The sequence below is a fragment of the Canis lupus genome, chromosome 10 (assembly GCF_011100685.1).
Source record: "Canis lupus familiaris isolate Mischka breed German Shepherd chromosome 10, alternate assembly UU_Cfam_GSD_1.0, whole genome shotgun sequence".
Taxonomy (NCBI): Eukaryota; Metazoa; Chordata; class Mammalia; order Carnivora; family Canidae; genus Canis; species Canis lupus.
The window spans coordinates 55,514,191-55,541,329 of NC_049231.1; the positions used below are offsets into that span (position 1 = coordinate 55,514,191).

At 36.8% G+C, this 27,139-nt stretch overlaps 1 long non-coding RNA gene across 1 annotated transcript in view; it reads right to left on the bottom strand.

Moving 5' to 3' along the window:
- LOC102151272 overlaps positions 1–23,674 on the bottom strand; it is a 37,628-nt gene extending 13,954 nt beyond the window's left edge. Inside the window, exons 1-2 of the long non-coding RNA XR_005365979.1 lie at positions 23,046–23,674; positions 1,717–1,771 (exon numbers count right to left, since the gene is read on the bottom strand). This is a non-coding gene — a long non-coding RNA (uncharacterized LOC102151272). The remainder of the gene's footprint in view (positions 1–1,716; positions 1,772–23,045) is intronic.
- Between the last annotated feature and the right edge of the window lie 3,465 nt (positions 23,675–27,139).

Here is a 27,139-nt window from a genome sequence, read left to right on the forward strand (position 1 = left end):
TCTCTCAAGACCCACTTGAGCAATCTTTAATAGGGCCTCTCCCCAGACCTTCCTTCCAAAGACTTTACAAGCAATCCCTTTCCTGTTCTTCTATGTGCATAGCTGTATTAATAAAATTATATTTCAGTAATTATTTCTTAATACCTGTCCTTCATAGTGGATTATAAGGTCTTGGAGAGCTGAGCTTGCTTTTTAGCCACTTTTTCTTAGTATCTAGTACAGTAAAGAAAATTCCATTTACTCGTTCATTCATGTATTCATCCAGCATTTTGTATTGAAGACATAAAAAAGATGCATTAGAGTCCTCCTTTCAAAGAGTTCACAGTCCAGTGGAGAGTCAGGAAAGTATACAGATGTCTCCACTACAATGTGATAAATGCTGTAGAATGGAACCTAGAAAGCTATGTAACACAGAGGGGAAGAAATCTAAAACTGTCACTAACTTGGCCAGACCTATCAGAATACAGAAATAATATAAAATAAAACAAGTGTGCGGAGACAATATAAAATAAAATAATGTGTTAAAAATCATTTTGTATAATTTACTTATTTTTCATCTCATTCTCTCCTCAGCTCCTTTTATTTGATTCTTAATTATAATAAATTAAATAGAAAATGGTGTTCGTAGAACCAGGGGAGATGAAAGCCTAATTTATAAAGTGCTGATTATAGCCTGGGTACATGAATCACTTTCTCTTGGTTAAAATTCCTGGCGTGGCCTACTATAACATCTTCAAGGAAGAGGTGATGGCATGGTTTTCTGTGGTGGAGCGCATACAAAGCTACCCTTTAAAAGGAAGCTCTATGTTTTCTCCTTTTACTATGCTTTATGCATTGAGAAAACAAATTGATCAGTTTTAGCTAAGTATGATCCAAAATGGTTGCTTAACCACTTACAAATGGACACTTTGTAAATTGTCTGAAAAGTTGAGTAAAGTATCAGCACTAGAGATTCCAGGGACTAATCATGGACTAATCATGCCCAGCAAGGATACTGGTATGTGAAATAACTGTTTTCCTGTTTGTCTGAAAAGTTGAGTAAAGTATCAGCACTAGAGATTCCAGGGACTAATCATGGACTAATCATGCCCAGCAAGGATACTGGTATGTGAAATAACTGTTTTCCTGTTTGAAAGTTTATGTTCATATCCAGTTGGGAAAACTGAACCTAGAGAGTATGTAATTTAGCTTTTAAAAGAGCACCAACTCTGGGAAACGAACTAGGGGTGGTAGAAGGGGAGGAGGGCGGGGGGTGGGAGTGAATGGGTGACGGGCACTGGGTGTTATTCTGTATGTTAGTAAATTGAACACCAATAAAAAAAAAATGTTATAAAAGAGCACCAACAGATCTTGGAAAGAAATACTTTTTAAGCAAAGAAGAGAAAAAATGGAAATAGAAAATAGGTGATACTTTCATCACAGAACAAGCGATACAAGCATGACTTGTTTAAGATGTCAGGTTTTATGAGTTCCAAAATAGCACTATTAAGTGTTTAATGATCTTCTTCTGAAGACAGAAATGAAATGTCCCATCAACACATGGATTTGAAAGTACTTGTTCATTTGTACGTAACATTTTGTGTCTATCACTTAGTCTCCTCTAGTTTTTTCTCTAGCGTGAAAAATATAAAAATAAGCCAATCAAGCAGGATTGTTCAATTAGTTCCTTTTGTATCTTTTGTCACAGTTTGAAGATCGACAATTCCATTTCTTTACCTGGTAGCTTGTCAAGTTCTGAGAATTGAATTCCATCTCCTCGTTTCAGAATGTTCTGAAAATAAAAACAAATGTGTCTTCACATTGCAGATGTTCATATCTTTACTGTATTTGTCAAATCTGTTGACTAAATATTTTCTAATTTTTACAAAAAATAATTACATATATTCTTGACTAAAAGAGAGAAGAGGCCTCCAGTAATTTCTTAAAAACTGTTAAATATCGTTGAGTAAATGCCTATAAATCCAGCATATAGCATATTTCTCACGACTTTGATTTTAATAGTGTAAATGGAGGTACTGAGACTGTGGGAATACAACTACTCTTGGTTGATAATTTGTCACATCTAAATACTGGCTTTCCCAAAGCTAAAGAATTTGGCCAAATAGTATGTTTAAACCAACTCTAACAAACCTTTTTGTCCAGGGCTCTTTTATTACAGTGTTTACAATTTCTTTGTAGATATAATAGCCATAATTTTCTCCTCACCACTTACTTGATTCCTACCCAGATACCATTATTTAAAACATCCCCTCAAATTTTCCATTGAATGTTTCCCTGTAACACAATAATAAAATAAAAGTTCAGAAAAAAATAGGGTTCCATGATCAAATAAATTTGGAGTATGCTGCTAATACATACTACACCTTTGAAAATTCATAAAGCAGGCTGCCATATTATATGTTCTAACACATTTTATAATAAAGGAAGTTTTTAACTTATTAAGTCTCAAATTTTCCAAAATAACTTGATGATAGAGTGTTTATGAACTTATCCTGGGGAGATAATGATCAATGAAACACACTTTGAAAAACAATGCTATATCATATATGAGATAATTGTAATTGTCACCAGAATTAAGAATTTGCTCACCATCAAAGCTTTCTAATTTCTCATTTTTAGTGGTCTCCTTTGGTAGAGATTGAGTCAACATAAAATGTATACTGATCCTTAATTAACAGCATATACTGGTTTCAGAGGAACCAAAACCAACCTTTCAAGGTGCTTTCATAGCTATCACCATGAGTGGATCTTCTATAAGCCATTTCCACTTTTCATAAGGTCTGTGATGTCTGAATGATTGACTATATGCTAAGGTTTGTGAATGCCGTGGGTATAAACCCACTCCTTACTACTTTTCCTGTTAAATTCCCTGGCCAGATACAGGATGCTTTTAAATACCCTAACACTGCAGAATCATTGCTGGCAGAGTATGGTAGGCAAGGAAAGTGTATACATATCCATAAGAAGTATCTAGCCCAGGAAGAACAAGTTTTCTTGATAGACTCAAAAAAAATAATGAACTTATGACCAGGTCCCCTTGAGTCTTGATTCCATCTACACTGATCTCTAACTTTGGTAGAGCGGGCATTGAACAGTAATAGTGGTCCGATCAGCTATGTTATAAAGAAGTCCATTTCATCAAGCACTTGTAAACTTAGATTTCAACCATCATGACCACTTTATTTATGAGCTTTTGAACCAAGGACAAGAGTGTCCATTTAAAGAGATTTACATCCAGGAATAGATCATCTATCTACCCGACTGTTGAGAGTCTCTTCTGCAGCTGGTATTCTTTGATGAACATTCACATGGGATATACATATCCTTACATTCTATACCCATTCTAAGGAACTTATTACCAAGTGACTTTTGAAGAATTTTTTTTTCAAAGCTTCAATCTCATTATTTCCAAGTCCCTGACCAACCTTTGGCAAAGAACAATCTTATGTGTTGCAGTCTTCCACTTCCACCTAGGGAGAATATCATGTGGAACCATTCAGATATGCTTTTCTGGTTCAGATATGCTTTTCCTAGTTCACTAGTTTTAAGGAACTTAAAAAAGTGAAGGAAGAAATGACAAGCCGAGTGGGTGCGCTGGTAATATTAATCATCTGTTCATAACACTTTGTGGTGCCTTCTTGAGGCCTAAATTGAGCCTGACTGGGTATGAATCATAGCCATTTGATGATGGGGGTATGGTTGAGCATGTTTTAGCATTTAGAGAATCAAATAATACACGTTATGTCACAGAGCTCTGGTCTCATGAGCATTTGGTGCCCCAAGGGCAGACATGGAGTTTCTACCAGGATCCAGTTGTAATAATAGAAAATATGAATATGGTATTGTACTACTTGTCAGACACTTTCACAAACACTTTATGTATATTAATTACTTAAACCATCACAGTGACACTATGAAGCTAGTGCTATTATTTTCCCTATTTTTCAGGCACAAAATATGGCATGGTTTAAGTATCATGTGGGTGGTCATACAGCTATTAAGGGAGAGATCTAGGATTCAAACTCAGAGAATCTGACTCCAAGGATTACACACTTAACTCCTCATTGCACCATGCAGCCTCACTTCTAAGCCAGGAGTGATTTATTGAAAGCAACTAGTTATTTGAAGAAGCAGGCATGACTTTGCTTTAAAACCCTCAAGGTTACTCTTGTGATTGTCTTTTTAGGGCCTGCCACAGATTCTCTACAGTATTCCCTTCTGTCACAGTCGCTTTGAGCTGGGTCATAAAGTCCAAGTGGTATTAAATTCTAAGTATCTGGGATTCTTATGATCTTCCAAGTAACTCTTAAAAATTTAGAAATCAAGCATTAAAACTAAATAACATTATATCAAAATAATATTGCTCAATAAACTATCACTACATATATTTCCTTTAGGTAATTGTCCAATTTTTTTCTATAATTGCTTATTTATTAACCAAACCATGGCCTTGATTTCATTAACTGTAACCTGCCACTCTCATTTCTTTGCCTCTGAATTGATAACAAAATGCAAAAAAAAAAAAAAAAAAAAGTCTTTATCACAGGAAGATCTTCTCTCTCATATTCTCTTTTTAACATACTGTTCTCTAGTCTGCATTAGGATGCCATGGCTGACAAATGTCTCATACAATAACAGACTCTTTGCAAATCTTAGGGGCTTTACACTCAAAAAGAGGATGAATATATTGCTCTAATTTTGTCCTTTTGTCTTTAAAATACAGCTCTCTCTAACTTCCATAAGCAGGACAAAAAGTGGACAATTTCTATTACTTAGGACAACTACTTAAAGCCCTCTCCCTCAGGATTCAGAAAGAAGTTGATTTTTTGAATTTGAGAACAGGGTGTGACCGTCCAAAATGTTTTCAAGGAGCTCAACTTTCTGGTTTCTTTTTATTTCACAGCTTTTAGCAGTTTAATTTCAATAAGAATGTAAATATAGAATATCACAGCCAAAACTACAAATTTGTTGGATTATCTTAGCAGAGCTTTCTTACCATTGATTCGCTATCAGTTTATCACCCTCAGGATTTTTCCCACCATGGCCAGTTGATGCTAAGTCATGGTGCCTACCCTCAGCCCTGTCTTGATCATTGAATCAGTCCTCACTAGTATTTCATAGTCTTGGAAACCAAATCATCAGACATTTAATCTCACAAATTGATCAAATTACATTACAGATAGTTGTGCGCATGTCTTTTTCACTATATTTTGAGTTATCTTAAAGTAGAATCATGTCCTAGTCACCTTTGAAATTCCTACAGTTTCATATGTGTTAGAACATCATAAAAACACAATTAATACTTATTGAATTAAGAGAGACCTGGAGGCAAAACCCACACCTTTATAGATCATTTAATCAACAATAATAGAGGAGGTGATTCAGTCCAGTGTTGGTGTCATTTGGAGAGACCTCAGAATCTTCCCCCTGGGCAGTTTCCTGCTTGCCATATTGTCAGCCAGGCATGTAGAGACAAACATTGTGCTTATTTGGTAATTTGATGCTGAATTTTGTGAGTGAGGTGTTGTGATTTTGTATCAGAGTTTGATTTTCAGTTGCCTTGGAAAACAGTGCTTACAGAATGTCAGTTAAGATGTGTATAAAGCTTTTCTAGTATAACATCTTCTAATTTTTGTGGATCTGTTCTATGACCTCTTGTCATACCAAAAAAATCGAAGACAAATGATCCTTCTTGCCTTTTTTGAGATTTATTCTTCTAGTTAAGGTTGTATTAAACCTTGGGAAGAAAATTTATTTTCCCAAGATCAATTATTCCTTAATTTATACATCTCTTTTTTTTTAATTTTATTTATTTATTTATTTATTTATTTATTTATTTATTTATTTATTTATTTATGTGAGACACAGAGAGGCAGAGACATAGGCAGAGGGAGAAGCAGGCTCCCTGCAAGAAGCCTAATACAGGACTCAATCCCAAGACCCCGGGATCATGACCTGGGCCTAATGTAGATGTTCAACCACTGAGCCCAGATGCCCCTATACATCTACTCTATAATGAGCACTAATAGGTAGTAGATGCTAGAAGGGCAGGATGGAAGTACAAATATTAATAACATAAAAATTTATTTTTTCCTAATCACCTCCGAGGAGCTTTTGCTTTAGTAAGTGGTAGACTATAGACTCTGGCTCTCACTGCTCCAGTTTTACATAATTTTCAGATTGGATTTTTCTTTGGGGGAAGGGTGCTATGTTTAGTGGAATACTCATGCACTCGTGTGACCTGTATAGAATTAGTGGGAAATGAATGGTAGAAGTAGATTTGTACAGAATTGTACCAAATGGTTCTATTCTAGAACCTCTTTGTCAAGATGTCAAAAACAAGACTGGTGCCTTGCATCCCTATTTTTATCATGGTAGGTTACCAGAATAATAAAATATAAACTATAAATTAATGGAATTTGGTATCCAAATTAAATGGTCACATAGTCATAGAATTAAACAGTATTTTTTAACAGAAATGCTGTTCTTATCAAACATTTTCTTCAGTGAGTATATAGTCCTTTCTCATTTATTCAAAGTTTGTTGCAAGCTCATCCCATCTTATTATTTGTACTAATGGGGAAATACTGTTAGATTTGTGATCTTATGTTGCTAAGTTATAATATCTACTGCATTACCACATCTCCCATGACATATCTGAACTCCTTCTGAGTATTTGAAAAGCTGCTTCTGACATTGGGACTCTTACTGAACTACTTTTTTCATCATTTTTTATCCTATAATACATGCCAAATCATGGATTTTAAACAGATAATCTTTACTGTAAACCTTGTCAATAAAAAGATAATCAAGAGTAGTGAATTGTCACAAGAACACATCAAGGTTGAAATTTCATGTTGGTAAAATATTGTTTTTTTAATATGATAATGTATTATACACAATATTCCTTAAGTGTTTTTGAAGTCTCGTTATATACAAAGTTTATTATCTGTGAAAATAAAATAATTTGACAGGTTCAAAAATATAATACTGATCCATCAGCCAATTACATGTTATATGATCAGAACTAATAATTACAGAACAGGATTATAGTTGAGGGAAGAAAACTACATATTACCCCTATGTTCGCCCATCTGATTTTTTGTAAAGCACTATAAATGGAGATGAGGACATGAGCAACCTGAAAGAGAACTGCAGTCCAAGTTGGAAGAAGAATAAGACAATAGAATTTAAGTATAATCCACTTAACGGTTATTAATCTAGCTTATACTAAAAGGCGCTATGAGGAATACATAAAATTTCTATCAACAAGTAGTTTACGATTTAATTGAAAAGTAAGTTAAAAAACAATTTAAAAGTGAACTATGTAAGACAACATAAGCTCAAGAATATCTGCCAGTGATCCTGGACTCCAAAAGAAAAAAACTACAAAGAGAGAGAAAAGCTCATTTTCTTTTAGAAGACTTTTACATTTTAGTGGGAATAGGAAGATGGTACAGAACATTTAGGTTTATTAGAACTCACCCACAGGGATGAAATATTTCAGGCTTTGTGGTAAAAATGAAATGATCACTTCACTCAATACCTATACAAACAGTACGTTCCTTTGGCACTGTTAAATTGAATTGCGCGTCTACAAAACTGGCCATACAGGAAGCGTAATCATTCACTAGGACAGCTAATGCTAGTATTACATTTAATTCTAGTTCTGCCTCCTTCAAGTAATATACATTCTAAAGAACATCTCACAGACATTATTAAATTGCAGGAATAACAATAAAGGGAATTTGCTTAGGAGAATTAAGTGAAAAGGAAATGGGGTAAAAAGGTAGAAATCTGGGCTAGTGAGAATTTCTCACACCTGACAATTGGGAGCTAGTTTTTTTGAGACAGAAAGTGAAGAATTGAAGGTAAAGAGCCTCCAGAGAAGAGAAAGGCCTTAAGTCAGTTCCAGCAATCTAGCTTTATGCATGTGACTTTATACCAATAAATGCTCTTGACTTTAAGCTGCTTTTCTTTTTTTGTTCCTCTGAAATGTAAAATTCATTTTGTTCTCCTCTGTCCATCAGCCAACTGCTAGAATTGCATTTCCCCATGGACTTTATATACATAGATATATATTAAGGCTGAGTGATGGTGTGTTTAGCAGCTGAAAATATACTAGGAACAACCACATCTTCCATGCTCTCATAGGATCTCTCCTGAGGCAGATAGTTCTTTTCATCTCATTTGGATAGCCAAATTGAGAGAGAAAAATGCTAACATTGGCTGGATTCTCTCAAATATTACCTCTGAAAACTTGTTACTTTCTGACCTGTAGACTTTATATTGAAGTGGAAAGTCAACATTGTGCTTTTTGTGAGCCTTTTCATGCCTTGTCCATGAGGAATGCAGATGGTCACTCTAATCTTTCATTACCATCATTATTCTTATGGAGAAGAAGTAGCAAATGGCACAGGTTTAAGTGTACATAAATCTAGTCCAGCCTTCTTGTGAAAGCACTACAGCCAAATGTTCCACTCGGGCTAATTTGTTATGTTACAGGGGAGAGGTGAATCGAAATAGAATACCTTGTGATAAATTGGAGACAAGGGTCAGAGTGCTATCCTTTATGATCAAGGGAAAAACTAGATTCTAGCCATTAGTCTTCCTGGTTCATGATGGCCTTGTAGCATAGCACTGCAGGGTTCTTCCATAACCTGAATGTAATGCTAAGTAAAGATGCTATCACAGACCAGAAAATCTTAATCCAGAAAATCTGTACTTGGGTAGCAGTAAGGGATATAATTTAATTGTTTCGATTTGGTTTTCTGAGTGATCTCAACAATAGAATAGGCCATAACTTAAGTTTCCCTTTTAAGCTTCTAGAAAGAGTGTATACAATGGATAGTTCATTTGTGTTTCTCACATCTTTTATATATCTTTAATGGCATAAAATGGTCTGCAAGTTGAAATAAAAGCAAGCAAAAGTAAAATTGTTGCTTTGTGCAGCTAATGTATGTATATATGAAAGGCTATCAGCTATTTTGTGGCATTGCCTAACTGATGCTCTTAAATGGTCATTCCTCACCCTCACAAAAGCCCTCTTCTATATGAAACATGGTCACTGAGCATATTTATTCGTGTATAGACAATTTTATGGAATATAAAACAGTGAAGGAAAACACCAACTGTTGAGTGCTAGCCAGGTACCTAGAACCCATATGTACTTTATTTGCTTTTTTCTGCTTAATCAGCTTATAACTTCACTCTGTGAAATGTATTTATCGTTCACAAATTAATTTTATTCCTCAAATGTGTATGTGATCCTATTCCCTATTTTTTAAAGTTTTAGATCTTTACATATGTTTGGTTTCAGTTTCGATGTGATATTAGTAATTGGAAGATTCTACATATAACCAGCAGCCAAAATACCACCTCAGTGAGAGGTTCTATAGGTAGAAATTGGAAGCTTCAATATTCTAAAGCCTGAGTAAGGCAGTAAAGTTCCTTTTCCTTGTCTTCTCTTTAAGCATCGAGACATGTTTGTTCAATTTATGTGGTCATTGTTTTTTTTTTAGAACTGTGTCTGAAGGAAAAGAGATGATTTAGCTAATCTTTAGACATCTCATTCTGCTGAAAACATGAGGTCTAAAGAGAAACTTGATAGTATTGTAAATACTAACTTTAAATATTTCAGAATTTTCTCAAGTATTTTAATCTACACAAATTTGATTTCATTTTGTGATTTATGCCTGTCTTTATAATTCAACTGATATGGCATTAGTAGAATTTCATTATGTAGTAGTTATTTTGATAAAGAAAATAATTAAATGTAACTCAATCAAATATTAGATTGTATTCTAGTGTTTTCCCTGTTGGATGTTAATATAAACAAAATCTCTCCTAGTGTTGTGAGCTGAAAAAACATAATGAAGGCATAATAAAAAGAATAAAGGATAGAGGCCTGGATGGCTCAGTTGGTTAAACGACCAACTCTTGATTTCAGCTCAGGTCATGATTTCAGGGTCCTGAGATAGAGCCCCCTGTAGGGCTCTACAGTGGGTGTGTAACTTGCTTAAGATGACCTCTCTCCCTTTCCCTCTGTCCCTCTCCTCTCTTACTCTCTTTCTCTCTTTAAAAAGTGAGGGGATGTTTCTTGAATAAGGATGATATGAAAAGCTGTATGACTTCCTGAGCTAATTAATACTGGGTGGGAAAAATTTCCTCTATTGCTAGGAAAAATCAAGGCCCTTTTTCTATTCAGATGGTAAATGTTGATAATATGCTTGACCTTCATAAATACACAGCATTATGTCACCAAAAGACTTCAAAGATGTATGCTTCTCTAGGAGAATTCTCTGGGGGCATGTTTCCTTCAGTGATGTGGTCATAGCAGTACTTACTATTGGCCCAAGGATAACTATATGATGTCTCATTTCATCTCCAGTAAATAAGGACGGTAGGCTAGTTCTCACAAGTGATCCGTCTCTAATATTCTACAAAATGCACAACTCTCTCTGGCTGAATTGATTTTAGCACTAAAAGCACAGCAGAGGTTAGTGCAACTCCATTCATCTAGCAAATGCTGAGTCTGTACTGTGTGCAAAACTTTGTTCTAAGTACTAAAGATAGGGATCCCTGGGTGGCGCAGCGGTTTGGCGCCTGCCTTTGGCCCAGGGCGCGATCTTGGAGACCTGGGATCGAATCCCACATCGGGCTCCCGGTGCATGGAGCCTGCTTCTCCCTCTGCCTGTGTCTCTGCCTCTCTCTCTTTCACTGTGTGCCTATCATAAATAAATAAAAAAAAATTAAAAAAAAAATAAGTACTAAAGATAACATGGTAAATAAAAGGATGAGATCCCTGATCATGGAGGTAACATTGTAGTGGGGAATAAAGATCATAAAGATGTACATAATAAGCAAATTAATTATTGATTGCGTTAAGCGCCTTGAAGTGAACAGAGCAACAAGTAAAATAACTGAGGTAAATCACTTCAGATAAGGTCAGTGAGAATGCATCTCACAAGATGAGCCACTTAATCTAGGATCTGAGGGATGTAAATAGATGAAGGAAGAAAATTCCAAGAGAGGAAGTAAGTGCAGAGTCTCAAAGGCTCAAGCGTGCCTACCTGTCTGAGAAACAGAAGGAGGTGGTGCCCCCCTCAGGTACAGTGAACCAGCAAATGGAAATGAAGAAGCAGCAGAAGATATAGGACAGCCAATCTGGGCTGTGGCAAGGACCCAGGCTGTTCTAAGAGCAGCGGGATGCTGTAGGATGCCATGGAGGGATATTAAGCATGGCAGTAATGTGCTAGGTTTTAACTTTTTTAAAGATCATACTGGGGATCCCTGGGTGGTGCAGTGGTTTGGCGCCTGCCTTTGGCCCAGGGCGTGATCCTGGGGACCCGGGATCGAGTCCCACATCGGGCTCCCGGTGCATGGAGCCTGCTTCTCCCTCTGCCTGTGTCTCTGCCTCTCTCTCCCTCTCTCTCTCTCTCTCTCTCTCTCTGTGACTATCATAAATAAATAAAAATTTTTAAAAAAATCATACTGGCTTTTCTGTAGAGAATGCCTTCCTCAAATTTTATGATACCCTGCTTTGAGCCCAATCACTTACAGAGATTTTAGCAAGACAGCACTTAAAGGTACTACTTTAAACCCTTCCTTTGCTTTAAAGAAATAATTGAGTAAATTCCACAGAAACCTAATATAAGAGCCAAGAAAGCATACTTGATGAGGCCTGGTGTCTGTGTGTTCAAGAAAATTTCTCTGCCACAGCCTCTCTTGTTTTCTAAAGGGAGGAAGCAGAGGGGTTCGGTAATGTTAGCAAGAGCAAGGAGGAGCATCTTCATCTCAGTTTTGGCTTCTGAATTGGAATGAAAATGAGTGTTTTTCCCTAATGTCTTTCCGTACAAAAGATGAGCATTAAGTCTCCTCAACTTTCCAAGCACTCTCTGTCTCACATTTTTGAGTTTCAGTTTCCCATGGGTGCTTCCTCATTGCTTGAGTTGTGAAGGTCCTCCAACCTCTTCTAACTAGGTAGAGACCTCAGTGAAACTAGGGTCACCCAGCAGAGGAGAATGCTGTCTTGTCTCTGTCTCTGTCTCTCTCTCTCACACACACACATTCATGAGTGTGCACATGCATCTATTCTTTATCCCCCAAATTTTAAAAGTCAAGCCACATTTTTAACCCTCCCTGCAGACTTACCACTCTCACTTTCCTGCATTCCACCAATACGGGCCTCTAATTGCTTCAACACCCTGCAGAGATGGAGGTGTTTTTGTTCTTTGTGGGTTTTTTTTTTTTTCCTCTACTGGCCTCAAGAGAGATCTTTTCTGCTACATTTCAGAGTAATTTCACTGATCAGTATTTGACAAATATTAAAAGAGAAACAATTGTCCTTTGAGTGCTTCTAAAGTTAGGTAATGAATCAACGGACATGAGATTTGATTAACAAGGTCCTACCTACAATTTTATTGAATCTAGTAATTGATGATAATTAGTTATTTTAATATTTAATCTCAAGCTTGCAACATTTTATGAGAGGTGAATCGGTAAGGTTTCAAATCTTCACATTTTACAGATTTTAGAACTGGAGGATTGAACCGAGTTTTCCAAGGCCACAAATAAGTGTTTTGGAGAGCCCAGGCACCCTGCTGCTAGAACTGTGCTCTTGTGACCACATGCCACAAAATAAAACTGCTTCTAAATTGGTTTTCTTCTCATCTAGAGGTTCAGAGTGACTGGGACTTAGGAAATTATTATTTATCATACATTCTGACAGCATGTTGCTGCCATTCTTATGATTTACTATGGAATGGAGAAAACATTGCCAACCAAGCATGTCAAAGCCACATCTCATTATACATTCCATTTGCTCTTCAGAGCATGGCTCCTAGTGTATATGTACATGTGCAATTTCTATTGTAGCAATAAAATAAAATAAGCCAGTTTGGCTCTTTTACCTATTGAAGGCCTTCAAATGTATGCGACCTCTGGGATACATCAAATGCTTGCCTGGATTATAGCCATTTTTTGGATTACAGGATCTTCTGATATTGACAAGGATATAAAGAAACACAAAATAAGGAATAGTTGCTTATTGATGCTTTATTCTTGCTGTCTCTCCAGAGCCCCAGATTCATCTAATGCCTGTCTTTAGAGTTGAATTATATCTCGATTTCTGGAGAGACTTCCTCCACTGAAATGCTTAAGAGGATTACCACTAACAGTACTGTGCCCACCCTATGTGTTTTGCAAGTACAATGCTCAAGTAGGAGTTTTCCTTTCTTATTTTTAAATTTTACCCTATCAGTTCTTGCTTGGCAAAGCAATGCTCTTGAAACAAGTGACTACTTGGAAAGAATACTCCGTATTAGAGAAAAATTAAGTTTATCTCAACAAATACTCTGTTCTGGCCTTTAATGTCAGCTACTGATTATGAAAATAAAAGTATATTGGATACATTTATAGGCAGTTCTTTGGGGTACCTAGAGTGCTCAAAAGGCTTCTGTGTACAGGGATAGAGAGCAAAGCTCGTAGTCATTGTGGCTTCATTTTACGCTCAGTACCCGTGATTCAGCATATGATGTTGCTTCGCCTTTTACTATTTTATTGCTCTGCTACTGAGCATATTATGCATTAGCACTTCAACAGGGAAATTTAAAGAGTGTTATTCTATTTATTTTAAGTGTCATATAATTATGAATTGATTTACTAGCCATTGTAATGCTACAAATGGTAATTAATTTATTTGCATAATATGTAGTTTCATAGAAGTTCAATTATAATAAAGCATTTGCTAAATGCACCATGAAAATAGTGTTTCCAGAGAGAGCGAGAATCTGAGCCTGAAATCTCTTTAGTCAGTATGTGGTTGTCAACACGGGCAATCCCTTCATTTCAAGATGGAAGGGAGGTTTCCTTAGCCCCATGGCTCACTTTCTATATTTTTTCCTTATTTTAAAATAAGATATCCAAGACCTTTGAGATATGCTAATAAGTACACGAAGTAATATGAAGTTCAGCATATTGATGCAGTTAATAGCCAAAATCCCTTTAGTCAAAATTGAGATAGAGATACATAATTGGTTACCATTTTGCCTGAACAATGAGCTAGCAGAGGGCAGCCCTGGACCTTGTACCCATGTCTGCTTCCCGTGGATTGCTGGCTCCCTCCCTCAGTTAAGACATGGGGGAATAGAAGGTGGGGTGCCTATAATCCTCACTGTCTGGAAACATGGAACCAGCACTAGGAAAGTGCACATTCCTGGTTCCCAGACAGTAACTAAATGGTACAAAAAGCCAGACTGACTCATATCAAAGAGTTCTTGAGGACTCTCCCACTAAAAACAATGCTTTCCACACTTACCCATGAAAAAGAAGAACACAAGGGAGAGAGGAATCCCTCTCTTGGTATATGGGTATGTCTTGCATGTCAGTCACTACCTTGACCCCAGCCTGCCTCTCTGGGAAGGAGGGGAGATGAAGAAAGAACCAGTGCTTTTCTTGTCTTACCAATAAAATCTTGTTAGTAGTTCCTTTTCAAAAAAAGTCTTTTCCTCAAACCATAGCATGTGACAGAGTGGAAAATGTCCTGAACTGTGATAAAAGACATGTGACACAGACCATGGCCTTTAAGAAAACTACCTGATTAGTCAATTTATTATTTATTATTTGTCTCTACCTACTGCAATCAAAGCTCCATGTGACAGAAATCATTTCACTGAATCTCCTAAGTGTGGTATGTTGCCTTTTTATTTTCATTGATCTTAAAGTCTTTTCTAATTTTCCTAATGATTCCCTCTGGATCCAAAGGTTATTGAGGAGTGTGTACAACCTAACTAAAGTGGAGTCACTTACGTCAGGAACAAAATAGAAATGATCAAACCAAGCACATGAAGGAACAGAATCCTTCCTTATGAGAGTTTATAGCCCTTCTTAGAAATCAGCATAGGGTACTAGCCAATTCCCAAATGCCAAAGCTATCCATGTCATCTGTGGACTTCCTTGTTCCCCTGATTCAGTGACCCTGATCCAAATGAGAAAGAAGACCCCTAAGCAACCAGTCAGCTGAAAAAGCGAAATAACTTTCATATGTATTCCATAAAAATCCCTTAGTTGGTGAGTAACTGGGAATTAAATGACCCATAGCCTGGAGTTTCCCTGCTTGCAGGTCAAAAGCCTCACATTTAAATTGAGCTTTCTGCTTTGTTTTATCCAAGTGCAGACTTTGCTTTTTGACAAGTGTATTATTTAATTTCCACATATTTATGACTTGTCCAAATTTCTCTTTATTATTGAATTCTAATTTACTTATATTTTGGTCAGAGAACATAGTATGATTTCAATTATTTTTTTAAAGAGTTTATTTATTCATGAGAAAGAGACAGAGAGAGAGAGAGAGAGAGAGACAGAGATGCAGGCAGAGGGAGCAGCAGGCTCCATGCAGGGAGCCCAACATGGGACTAGATCACAGGTCTCCAGGATCAGGCCCCGGGCTGAAGGCGGTGCTAAAGTGCCGAGGGCTGCCCCTGATTTCAATTCTTTTAAACATATTAAAACTTGTCTCATGGGATAACACATGGTTTATCTTGGACTGTGTTTCATGTGCACTGAAGAATATATATTCTGCTATTGTTATGTGGAGTTTTGGGTAGCTGTCTGCTAAGTCTAGCCGGTTTTCATTAAGTTGTTGATCTTCTGATTCTTATTATCGCCAGACTCTCTATTATTGAATATGAGATACTGACACTACCAACTACTGAATATTTTCTCTCTGTTGCTGTGTCGGATATTACCACATGTATTTTGAAGCTGTGTTGTTAGTTTCATATATGCTTATACTTCTATGTCTTCTTGATGGATTGATACTTTAATCATTAGGAAATGTTTTTTTCTTTTTCTCTAGTAGCATTTTTTTTGTCTTAACATTGCCTGGTATTAGCATAGCCATTCTAAATTTCTGTTTACTGTTTGGTAGATAGGTTTCATTCTTTCGCAGTTATATTTTTTAATCCATTCTTTTAATCTCTTCCTTTTGATTGCAGTGTTTAATCCATTTCCATTTAGGAGAATTATTGATATGATTTACATCATCCATTTTGCTATTTATTGTCTATGTCTTATGCCTTTTGTTTCTGCCTTCATCTATTAATGCTATTATTGATATTAAAGAAATGAATTTACTTGAATTATTTTAATTTCCTTGTTTTATTTTGCTGTATTTTAAGAATTATTTTCTTTGTGAATTCCAGAGGATTAATACCTAGTATATACCAATTTAGTTTAGAAAAAAATATATATGTATTTTTTATCATCTTTTTCCTCCTAATTTAAGAGATCTATATAAGGTGATAATTATAAATCCCAGTAGATGGGCACACAATTTATATAGACAGAATCTGTGACAATAATAGAATAAAAGAAGGAGAGGTCAGAGCTATACAGGAACTCTGTGATGGCTGGCTATGCCTTCTCCACTCTACGAGGCAGTTCACAGTTCCACCTTAGGTTTCACTGCCTGCTCACACAGAGCCTCAACATTATCCAGAGTTGAGAGTTTAGGGCCTCCTTAGATGTTTGTAGGGCATACATATAGCCCTGCCCACGTGCAAGGACTTCTAGATTCCCAACTATGAGCCGGATTTTTTTTTTTATAGCACCTTTTGAACATCTCTATATCCAGGTAATTATGACAATTTTTCTAGTATTCGCATGACTTTACAGAGAGGTTTCCAGATATCTTTACCCCAACATTCCTATTGATATTCTCTAACATTCGATATTTTAACGTATAACCAAATGGTTATGTGCTGCTAAATTACTTAGGTAAATAGCAAATTTCTCTCTCCTTCCCCCCCCCCCCACTAAATGGCAATGTAACTGGAATGACTATTTCTTATCCTTCAACTAAAATACATGCTAGATCTCGACATCTAAGTGCAAAGTAAACGATGGTTGAGTATATACAGGATTTCAGAGAGACATTCCTGTAGATGGAATGTAGAACCTACACTCTGATTAATCTTAAAGTTCCTTCAAGTGCCTATTGATTAACCAAGCCCATTGCAATGCTCGGAGTCTTTAATCTTGTTTATTACAAGAGCTAATTTGTGCACTTGGTGACTCTATATTTATGGCAGCTTCACATGTTCCCTTTAAAGGAAATTTCACATGTATGAGAAATGCTCTGAGTAGTTGAATTCCGCCATCATTATCTGAGGTTTAGTTATTCTCTGTCAATGACATATTTCCAGTTAAATCCTCATTGTCCTCAGGAAAGACTCCATCAGTCTCTTAGCATGTAACTTCACTCAGTGAGTTAGAAATGAATTAATGTCTTTTCATCAAATGAAAGTATTGTGTGGTTACCTTAATGATCATTTAGCTTGATCTGCATTCTGGAAGCAACGTTGTTATGACAGAAGACTAACAAAGCTGACACTGCTTAATTTGTTTTGATTTGTCACCATTCACTTTATTTTGTGATGCAAGTCTATGCTACAGAATTTATGAAGTTGGACTTCATTCTCACAGCAGCAAATTTCTTTTAAGTAAGTGGGATGTAGCTAATTTCCTCTGACAAGGAAGTTGGGGTACCCCTAAAAATAAATATCCCAGGTGGCACCCTTAGTAGTAGCTCATATTCCATGTGGTAGTAGCAACTGAGAAAAGGGATTCATTACTGATGAAAGTATTTACTGGGTATGTACATATTGTTTCCATAAATGATAAAATGGCTATATTTACTACAGAGCAACCATTACCCTACATATAGGCTCCATCTGTCAACATAGTGTGATAATAAACTTGGGGCAGCACCGAATGGAGATTAAAAGTAGGGTAACCACCTGCAGAATGGGAGAAGATATTTGCAAATGATGTATCAGATAAAGAGCTAGTTTCCAAGATCTATAAAGAACTTATTAAACTCAACACCAAAGAAACAAACAATCGAATCATGAAATGGGCAAAAGACATGAACAGAAATCTCACAGAGGAAGACATAGACATGGCCAACATGCATATGAGAAAATGCTCTGCATCACTTGCCATCAGGGAAATACAAATCAAAACCACAATGAGATACCACCTCACACCAGTGAGAATGGGGAAAATTAACAAGGCAGGAAACCACAAATGTTGGAGAGGATGCAGAGAAAAGGGAACCCTCTTACACTGTTGGTGGGAATGTGAACTGGTGCAGCCACTCTGGAAAACTGTGTGGAGGTTCCTCAAACAGTTAAAAATAGACCTGCCCTACGACCCAGCAATTGCACTGCTGGGGATTTACCCCAAAGATACAGATGCAATGAAACGCCGGGACACCTGCACCCCGATGTTTATAGCAGCAATGGCCACGATAGCCAAACTGTGGAAGGAGCCTCGGTGTCCATCGAAAGATGAGTGGATAAAGAAGATGTGGTTTATGTATACAATGGAATATTCCTCAGCCATTAGAAACGACAAATACCCACCATTTGCTTCAACATGGATGGAACTGAAGAGTATTATGCTGAGTGAAGTCAGTCAGTCGGAGAAGGACAAACATTATATGTTCTCATTCATTTGGGGAATATAAATAATAGTGAAAGGGAATATAAGGGAAGGGAGAAGAAATGTGTGGGAAATATCAGAAAGGGAGACAGAACATAAAGACTAAAGACTCTGGGAAACGAACTAGGGGTGGTAGAAGGGGAGGAGGATGGGGGGTGGGAGTGAATGGGTGACGGGCACTGGGGGTTATTCTGTATGTTGGTAAATTGAACACCAATAAAAAATAAATTAAAAAAGAAAAAAAAAAGTAGGGTAACCATTTATCCTGGTGTTCCTGAGATATCTCAATTTACACTTACTGTCCCAGTGTAATTATGCCCAGGGCCCCCTTTAACTCTCAAAATTATCTCAATTTGGGTGGTAAATTACATATAGTCACCCTAACTAAAAAGCACAGTCTCTGAAAATGACCACTGTGGATTCAAATTCATATTCTTTTATCTAATGCATATGTGATAAAACAGTTTACCTTTAAAAAAATAATTTATTTATTTATTCATGAGAGACACCCAGAGAGAGATGGAGACATAGGCAGAGGGAGAAGCAGTCTCCCTTTGGGGAGCTCCATGCGGGACTTGATCCCTGGACCCCAGGATCACAACTTGAGTCAGAGGCAGATGTTCAGCCACTGAGCCACCCAAGTGCCCCAACAGGTTACCTTTTTTATGCCTCAATTTCCTAATTCATAAAAAGATAATGGCAGTAGCATCTGCCTAATAGGGTTATGTTAATTAAATGGAATAGTACCCAAGTGCCATATCTAATAAAGAATCTCCTATACCACATGCAACAAATACAATTTCTAGGCTACATTCATTAAAAAGATTTCTCTTGTCCCATGAAATTGATTTACTCCAAATCCATTTTTAAAGAGAGAATAAAGACCAAGGGTCCACCGACTGATGAATGGATAAGAAGATATGGCATATTACTCAGCCATAAAAAAGAATGAAACTATGGCATTTGCAATGACATAGATGGACCTAGAAAGTATTATGCTAAGCAAAACAAGTCACTCCAGGAAAGATAAACACCATATGACTTAATTCACATGAGGAATTTAAGAGCCAAAACAAATGAGCAAAGAGAAAAGAGAGGGAGAGGCAAACCAAGAACAGACTCATAACTATAGAGAACAAATTAATGGCTACAAAGGGCGGGGAGTGGATGGTAGATGGTTGAAATAGGTGATGGGGTTTAAGGAGGTCACTTGTGATGAGCACTCAGTGTCATATGGAGGTGTATTATACACCTGAAAGTAATATTACACCTTATGTTAACTAGAATTTAAATAAAAACTTTAAAAAATAAAGAATAAAGACAGAAGGGAGAGGGGAATCCCCGGGTGGCTCAGTGGTTTGGCGCCTGCCTTTGGCCCAGGGCACGATCCTGGACTCCCAAGATCGAGTCCCATGTCGGGCTCCCAGAATTGAGCCTGCTTCTCCCTCCTATGTCTCTGCCTCTCCCTCGTTTTCCCTCTCTCATGAATTAAAAAAAAAAAAAAAAAGACAGAAGGAAACAGCACTAACAAAGTATAATAAAATATGAGTGAATTTACTAAAAAGAATAAGACGTATTTTTTTTTTAATTTTTATTTATTTATGATAGTCACAGAGAGAGAAAGAGAGGCAGAGACACAGGCAGAGAGAAGCAGGCTCCATGCACTGGGAGCCCGACGTGGGAATCGATCCTGGGTCTCCAGGATCGCGCCCTAGGCCAAAGGCAGGCGCCAAACCGCTGTGCCACCCAGGGATCCCAAGAATAAGACGTATTTTTGTGAGCAGTGCTGAACTATATTTTCCCCTCCGGGATAGAAACACTTTAAATTAAATATCAGAGCAATATCCTAATATTTTTGTTATTAATTCACAAGTTTACATCTATCTGGATCAGGTGCTATCACAGGCTCTCCCAAATTTGCCATAATATTATCTGAAAATCTTAGGAAATGAATAGCACTATTCCTTTACTTGGAAACCTCTGAAGTTAAAATTGTGCCTTCTGGTCCCTGGAGTACACAATTTGCATTCTACTGATTATAGTAACACCATTGTACTTAAAGCTTCCCCCTTTGGGTGAATGTAAATCTCTGTCTATTTGATCCCTTGCAGGGAGCTTTTCATTTCAATAGAAAATACAAAAACAGTCTTTTACCTAAAACACACACACTTGGAATAAGTTAATACAGAACTTGGAGGAATGTAACTCAAGAGTCTTATTGCCTTGCCTGATCATAAGTGAAACGATACTAAAGTGTATTTTTTTATTAACTTGCATTGGAGAGATTTTTTCCTAATTCGTATATTCGGCTCACATTCTAAGGATGCAAAAGTGCCTGCAACAAGGCTTCAGTAACTTCTCTCTCTAATACATCAATGCCAGTCAAGAATGTGGCAGTAGGCAACAGCAAAACTAACTCTGCATTGCAAATTGACAATAGGATTTTGTCCTTTTAGAAGTAAAAAGGGAGTCCGCTATTCTCATTAAAGACATAGCTGATATGTTCATTGAGTGAGAGGTAATTTTTAAGATAAAGTGACAGAGCTCTACTTCACTAATTTACCTTGGTTAAGAATTCATGCATGATGTAGGCATTGGTGCTAGCTCAAGAGAAGTAGAGGAGGTGAAATTAAAACTGCTATTCAGTAGTTTGATTATTTCCTTGCCCAGTCTTCTTGGAAATTCCTCAATTCTCCCTTTTGTCAATAAGACTTAAGATGGTGCAAAAAGCAGAAGTTTATCTTTCTAACCTTTGTGAATCCAGAGTAAACTGGCTACCTAATGGTAATAAAGACAGTAAAGATAGGTAGTAAATGGTAGTAAAGATAGGTACAAGTGGCCTCATCAGAGACATATAGGGCAAATGGGACATGAGGTGATGATGGATGTCCTCACGGACAAGGCCTTATACTTTGGGTAAATGGTGTCAGAGAAAGCTTCGGGGTTCTGTCGTTGTTTAGGCTGAATGAAGTCCTAGGCTCTGCACTGTATTTTGCAATGATAGCAACAATGACCAGTGCAAGTGTGCCAAGGAGTATGTGTACTGAGGAGTATTGTATAATAAAGGTATCTAGCACACTGCTTCTTGAATTAACTGCTATTTGAAAAAAATGAAACTATTTAAAACAATTATCTGACATGGATCTTAGAGCTCCTATAGAAGACGTTTAGACAGCAATTTGTAAATTAAAGATATGTGTTAGATGTCCTGGGACAGCAGTGGGCACTAGACTAAGGGACTCTCTAAAAGTGAACAACTGTTCTTCCAATGAGATAATGATATATTTACTTTATCCACCAAAGAACTGGTTGCCTGATCCAGTTATACTATGTGATGGTCTATGGTATTCACTGTACATTAAAGATAAGACAATAGTCAAGGGCAGTGAGGAAAAGATCTTGGAAAAAAAATAATTACATATAATTTGCTCTATACAACCTGCAGTGACAAAAAAGGTAACTCCCCATTTCTTCTCTCAGTTGAAACAATAATCAATTGATTGTCAAAGCAGTATGGTATTATAAATAAAAGCATGACCCTTGGATTTAGGCTTTCCAGATTTATGTACCATCTCCATTCTTAGCAGCTGTTTTTTTTTTTAATTCAGTTTTTGTATTTTAATTCCAGTATAGTTAATATACAGTGTTATATTAGTTTCAGGTGTACAGTATAGTGGTTCATATACTGCTCAGTGCTCATTGTGATAAGTGTACTCTTAATCCCCTTCACCTGTTTCACCCATCTCTTACCCGCCTTCTCTTTGTTAAGCTTCATTTTTAACAAAGTGCCCTCAGTTAAAGTTATTTTTTTCAACAAGAATGTTGTTTACTTGAAGCACATTTCAGAATACATGGTTCTAAAAGGTCTATATAAAACACTGCATCCAAGAAAAATAGAATATACATCTTTTTCAGGTACACAAAGAAGATTTCCCCTCGTTAAATCACATAAAAAGAGATATAACAAATAATACAAATTTAAGAAGACTGAAATCATACCAAGTATATTTTCAACCACTGTGATATAAAACTAAAGGTCAACAACAAAACAAAGCTGGAATATCTACAATGAAAATATTAAATATTTAATACATAAACAACACACTACTGCACAAGCAATGGGCCAAATAAGAAATCAAACAGCAATCTCCTTGTGGTATTAAGTGGTTGATTTGAAATTTTTCTCTTAATACAAGCATTTATAGCATAAATTTCACTCTACATCTGCTTTTGCGGAATCCCACAGGTTTTGGAATATTGTGTTTTCTCTTTCTTTTGTTTTGAGACATATTTTGATTCACCATTAAGAGCTATTTGATCTTCAGCAAGTTACTGCAACTCACTGTGCCTCAGGTTCCTTACCTGTAAAATGCAAATAATCTGAAATACAAAGAGATGCAAACATTTAATCTTGAGTATTACATCAGCTAATCCACATAAAAACACTTAGAAACATACATGTTATGAAATCTCCAAAAATTAGCTTTTAAACTTTGATCAGGCTCATTATAGACTATGCGTAACAAAAATGGCAATATTACCTGTTTGTATGTACAGATAAGTCACAGTATCCCAGTGTCAATGTTTCCAGTCCCCAACTCCTTATGATGCAGGCAGGCTGGGTCGAAGGACCTGGAGAGACATCTCACAGGATCGGTCAAGAGGGTCTTTGGCTTCATGCAGGATACAAATCAAATGTGAGCCAGAGAAAGTGAAAGCAGAGTTTATTGAATAGCATATGTGACACAGAATAGCAGTAGTCCTGTCTGGGAGACTCAGAAAGGAAAGGAGAATGAGTCTTGTGGTTGCTGAAGGGTTTGGAGTTTTTATTGGAAAGGGATCTAGGGCACATGTTTCTTCAGGAATCCAGGGTAGGGTGAGTGTCATGTAAATAGCAGGTGTCATTTCATTAGTCACTGAACACACTATGGAATGTTGAAACCAGCATCAGGCAACGTTTGTTCGAAGCTAACATCCTGGAACATGTTTGGAATCTGGCTCTTCTTAGATGTTATCAGGTGTTTGGAGCCTAGGACAAAACTCAGAGAATGATTAACTTTTGTTTGCTTTCCCCTTGAAGTGGGAACATAGTTTATTTGTCCATTCAGAGGCAAAATATAGAACATGAGTAAATGGCAGAAAACAGAGATGGAGCCTTTCTAAAATGGAGTCCTTTCAGCTTCCCTACCTCACATCAACAAGGTGATGATTTTCAGTGATATCTGAGAGAATACCGAGAGTCAGATGACATACATAATTGCACAACTCTAACGCTAAAGGTTTTTTTCAAGGGTGTAGGATGTGCAGAGTTTTCTGTGGGGCTCTACTGCATGGAGCCCAAGCCTGTCCCCATCCCTGCCTGCCTTTCCTTGACCCCTGAACACAGTATCTTTCCATAGTTTCCTAGGAGTGAGCATCTCTTGACCAGCTCTTTCTAAGAGTATTCTGATACCATAGTTGTTTTGTTTTGTTTTTAAGAATTTATTTACTCATGAAAGACAGAGAGAGAGGGAGGCAGAGACACAGGCAGAGGGAGAAGCAGGTTCCATGCAGGGAGCCTGACATGGGATTCGATCCCTGGTCTCTGGGATCATGCCCTGGACTGAAGGTGGTGCTAAACCGCTGAGCCACCCAGGCTGCCCCTGATAGCATGGTTGTTGAATCCTAATAACATAGTTGTTTCCTTTATGACAAAGGGCTTTTCCCCCAGAGACCACATGCAAAGGCAAGTTGAGTGTAGCCCAACCTCATAATGTACTTGGAACGTTCCCTGCTCCTGCTGACCAGCTAGGCCCTAAAATAATCTGTCTAGCCCATTCTACCACACTATTTTTTTTTTTATCTTCACTTTAGTTCAAGAAACTCTTGTGTATTTTCTTTCAGTCCTGTCTCTTTTGGGGTCCTTCAGCCCATCAAACTAGTCTATGCATTATTGACCAGTCAAACCCTTTCCCCCTGATCTAACCCCTGACATGTGTTTCGGGGTTCCTTATCATTTTATAATGTTAGGAAGTAACCTGAAGATTCTAGCAATTAGGGGGTTAGTGTACATAGAGCACACAGAATGCTTTTAAGCGAGTGCCCAGCTCCACTTGTCTCAGATAATCTAACCTCTGACTCAACCCAAATATTTGGTCTAAGTGAAGCAAAAATAGTGTGCTCCATGAGTTTTCATCAATAGATATAGCTGTATGTTTTATGTGTTATCCAAAATGACTGAAGCGAACGAACTGGGCCAGTGAGCAGAAGGCCAAACACTTGGAGTTGGGTGTGACTCCTGGTATACACATGAGCCTAAAGAGAGATGGAAGCAAGCTGGAGGTGATGTGATGCACCCTCTGGTGGATAGCAAGAATGGAATATTGGTGACTGTTAGAAGGAAAGACACTGGGGAGGACTAATGAAGAAATGGTAAATCTGTGAGAATAAGCAACTAATGACCAGGAGCTGTGGAGTATGTATTTATATCTCTTCTCATCTGTAGAAGAAATACCTTTGTTCATAGTCATGTAATGATAACGTTAAACATATGGATGCAAGATATACACATATTTATGAGATATGACTCATATGTTCTTACATATATTTCACCAAAATTAATAGGTATTTAAGTGAAGATATCATGTTAATTGCATTTTTTTCATCTTTTCCCTCTTAAATATAGAATTTACTCATTTTAGTGGTTGTACCAAATGATTAATCAGATATCCTAAAGGGAAATTCTATATCTGAGAAGTCCCTGAGGAAATTCAAGATTTGTGCTAATGAAATTTATATAATAGCAATTTTTAAAATAATGAAAAATGCTGCCTTGTCTTTTTTAAAATGATGGTGATATCACCATTATCATTATTAATAACATCCTTTCTCTCTGCTTTTTTAGGAAGAGATAATAAACATTAGTTCATGAAAAGATAGAATAAGATCTATTAAAAGTATTATCTAATTCCTATTATTCTTTTTCCTGAGGTTTTTATGAGCCTCTCACATTTATTTAATTCTAATATAAATAATACATTTGATCATTTAAGAATATCAATCATCCAGCTGACATCACAGAAACAAGTTAGAGCCACAGTAGACCTAGAAAGTGTTTAGTCCAATTCCCCCACTTTCTAGATAAAGAAATTAGCTGAGAGAGAATGAGAGACTTGATTAGGGTAATCCAGTGAGACTGTTGGTACATTCCTCCCTCATTTCAATAAAGTAGTTCACTCATTTGGAGTTAATAAAAGAGCCTGAAATTTCCGATTCATGGTCATGTACTACAACTAATTTCTCTTCTCCACTGCTTTAAAATTGTCCCATTTTAAAGATTAACACAACTGAAGACTGCCTCTAGAAAGAAAATAATTCTCTCAAGAAATCAGGCCAGGAATAATTTCCACTTGATACCAATACCTGAGTATTCCTGCTTTTTTGAGCTGTGCATCTAGGGAAATTAAATGTAATCAGTTTTTCCCTGATTATAAGGTTTTTCTTTTTCTATATAGCTGATTGCCAGTGATAATTAAATTGCCACTTATCACAGTAGAGGTTGGGGGTTTGTTATTCTGCTCTAGTTTTGCATTTCCCGATCTCACTATACATTTAGGGACTAACAGCTTGAGTTCCTTCAATTCTTCCTTCCATTATTCTACTGAAATTTAACTTTAAAATGTGAAGGGCACTGATTCAGGCAATGAAGATTTGTTTTATACCAATTAGGTACTGGTTTCAGAATCGTCTTTGATACAATACATCTTTCTTTCTGGCTTTTCATGTCCAGAATCCAAATCCACTGAGTCTCCATTTAAGAAACACATTCTGATAAATTTCCTCTCTATTTCTACTATCACTACCCTAAACTGGTTTTGTTTGTTTTAAATCACAACTAGTGCTCCATTCTTGTTTTCCTGATTCCCGGGTACTACACCAGACTTGATCATCTGAATTCCATGGGTTGAGCCTGGTCATTCCTTTTTCTGAAAACATCTTTGTGCCATTTTGCCATTTTAAGTAAGAGCATGTAATTATTAAAATATTCACCGAATTGTTTTCTTCTCCAAGATTTGCCCAACATCAACTCATTCTTTACTTTCTATCAGAAACACTGGGAAAATCTCTAGTGACCATAAACTCTTACTCATCATGCTTTTTCATGTTCAGAAATTTTAGGATGGCTCCATTAGTAAATGTTCAGTTACGAATTCCATAGCTGAAGCCCTTTGTTTCATAGTAATGTCAGATCTTTTTCATCCAGACTTTTGCCTCATTACTCTCCAGCATTCGCTTTTAATATACTCCTACTTATCACATGTATTTTCTCCATATGTTGTCCCTACGGGGGCTTCTTACCTCTGCCACCTCTCACCTCAGCTCTGTGTATATTTTCTTCTTCCAGCAAGACATGAATCACTTTTTATCTTTTGAAGATAGGAACCATATTTTATACCTTTTTTTATCTCCACCATTCTGAAAACAATGTTATATCCAGTAAATCCTTGTTAAAATAAGTATGCTCTCAAGTCAAAAGTATGGACAGGCCAAAGCATGTGGATTTAACTAATTAATGAGTACTTTTATATTATTCTCAATTTCTCAAACACTGATTTAATTCTTCCTTTTGTCTTCGTACTCATTAAATCTGTACCTA